The 2,648-nt window shown below is 40.7% G+C and overlaps 1 pseudogene; it reads right to left on the bottom strand.

Moving 5' to 3' along the window:
* Positions 1–969: 969 nt before the first annotated feature.
* Positions 970–1,956, bottom strand: LOC132027516 (dnaJ homolog subfamily C member 8-like; annotated as a pseudogene).
* Between the last annotated feature and the right edge of the window lie 692 nt (positions 1,957–2,648).

The raw sequence follows: 2,648 nt of genomic DNA on the forward strand, positions 1-2,648 counted from the left end.
TACCCTAAAGGCTCTAGGTATGCCAGTCAAGGGCAAAAACTAGCCCCTGGATGTTAATTCTCTAGAGAGACAACAGACAAAATCACAAAACCTACTCTTCCACAGTGTAGGATTCATGAGAAACCCAATTTTTTTTAATGTTAAAGATTGCTCAGAGTATGGTTGACCCTTGAATAACACAAGTTTGAACTGCATGGGTACACTTAAGTGTATTTTTGATAAATAGAGTACTGTAAATGTATTTTCTCTTCCTTATGATTTTCTCTTTTTTAAAGATTATTTATTTATTTATTCATGAGAGACAGAGACAGAGAGGCAGAGGGAGAAGCAGACTCCCCACTGAGCAAGGAGTCCAATGTGGGACTCAATCCCAAGATGCCGGGATCATGACCTAAGCCAGAGGCAGATGCTTAACCATCTGAGCCCCCCAGGCACCCTTCTCTTTTTTTTTTTTTTCTTTTTAAAGATTTTATTTATTTATTTGACAGAGATCACAAGTAGTCAGAGAGGCAGGTGGGGGGGCAGGGGAAAGGGAGCAGACTCCCTGCCGAGCAGAGAGCCCGATGCGGGGCTCGATCCCAGGACCCTGAGATCATGACCTGAGCCAAAGGCAGAGAGGCTTAACCCACTGAGCCACCCAGGTGCCCCCTTCTCTCTCTCTTTTTTTTTTTTAACTCAAAACATTTAATTGGTTGATTTTCACAAGCTGTACATGACATTTCTAACCATCACAATTCAGTGAAGTACAAAATGGTACATTTTAGGCTGCAGGAAGGGAAGGCAAGCAATCGTGGTGGCTGGTCCAAGGGTAGGAGTGGGGGAAAGTTATTTTTTTAAACCGAACTCCTCATTTCAGTGTGCAAAGAACTTACTTTGATCTCTATTAAATTGTATTGAAAACAAGTGGACTAATTAAAAAGCAAAGACTACTCTATGTTGGGGTGGAAATAGGAAGAAAGCACGAGTCCTTCAAAGCAGGAGGGAGACAGTTGGGGGAAGGTTCTGTGGTTCACGCTGCTTCATTTCTACTTTCGGTGGTCTTAGGAAGGGTCAGTTCTTCTCTTTCTACGCCTTTGGATATGCGTGGAAGGTTCACCAGCTGCCCACACGATCATCTCGACTTTCCCCCCAAAGTTTTTCTGCCACTCCCTTTCTCATTTGGCTTCTTCTCCAGCTTCTATCTCTTTTTCCCTTTGTTGCTTCCTTTCATGCATCTCTTTGACTTCTCTTTCCTTTTAGTTTCCAGGTCAGCAAAGAGTTTTATGGTCTGTTCTTTTTTTTTTTTTTTTAAGATTTTATTCATTTATTTGAGACAGAGAGAGCACCCATGTGCGTGCACGCACGGAGGGGAGGGGCAGAGGGAGAGGGAGAAGCAGACTCCCCACTGAGCAGGGAGCCTGTCAGAGGTTCAATCCCAGGTCCTTGGAATTGTGACCTGAGCCAAAAGGCAGGCGCGCCCCTGATCTGTTCTTATCTACTGCTTGTTTGAACAACTCAGAATAATCCTACCCCACCTTCGTGGGGTTTCCTTCGTCCTTCATTGCTTCTTTCACTCTCACTGTGTGATTTGTGTATTCTTTTACTGCTTGAATGAGATTCACAGCCCTTTTCTTTGGTTCCTGACCCGGGAGCAACTTGTAAGCTTTGTCCACAGCCTCAAAAGACTTTTGTGCTCTCAACATCATCTTGATTCCAGTCAAGATACACTAATATGAAACTCTGTCGAAACTTCTTTTTTATTCCTTCATCTGTCACTTCAGGATCCATCTGAAGAACCTCAAATGGGTTCAAAGTGAAGTTAGAGGAGCCAGAACAGGTCAGTCTTTCAAGCTGATTTTTGGATGTTAGAACTAAGTCTCTCTTCTCTATTCGTTTTACTTCATTGTAGAAGGTCATAAATGCTTCCTCAGGGCTCCTTCTCCTAGCAGGAGACCCGCTCTTTCCTAGGGTTACCATTTCTCCTTCCTGATGATTGTCTTAACTACGTTTTTTTTTTTCTCAAGCTTACTTTATTGTAAGAATACAGTATATAATACATAAAACATACAAAATATGGGTTAATCAACTGTTTATGTTATCAGTAAAGGTTCTGGTCAATAGTAGGAATTAATAGTTAAGTTTGGGGAATATAAAAGTTACACACAGATTTTCAACTGTGCAATGGGTCAGCATTCTTAACCCCTGCATTGTTCAAGGGTCAACCATAGATCACAGAGAGATACAAATCACACAAGGAAATTAACTGCTGAGACAGAAAACCAGCAAATGCATCCAGCCCATATATCAGCATTGCAAGAATGGGAAATAATAGAGTTGGAAATGAAAGAATAAGCAGGTCAAAGCAATTTAAAAGATTTTTAAACTGGGGCACACAGATGGCTCAGTGGTTAAATGTCTGACTCTTGATCTTGGCTCAGATCTCAATCTCAGGGTTATGAGTTCAAGCCCTATGTTTGACTCCACACTCGGCATGGCCTACTTAAATATTATATATAATTATATATATATATATATATATATACACATATATATATATGTTTAAACTTAGGAACCATAATGAAAGAATAGACTATTATGAAAGGGAAAGAGACAGATTTGATAAATAGCAAAATTCAACTCCTGGAAACAAAAAACAAAGGCCCTTCAAT

This window comes from Mustela nigripes, chromosome 12, assembly GCF_022355385.1.
Source record: "Mustela nigripes isolate SB6536 chromosome 12, MUSNIG.SB6536, whole genome shotgun sequence".
NCBI classification, from domain to species: Eukaryota; Metazoa; Chordata; class Mammalia; order Carnivora; family Mustelidae; genus Mustela; species Mustela nigripes.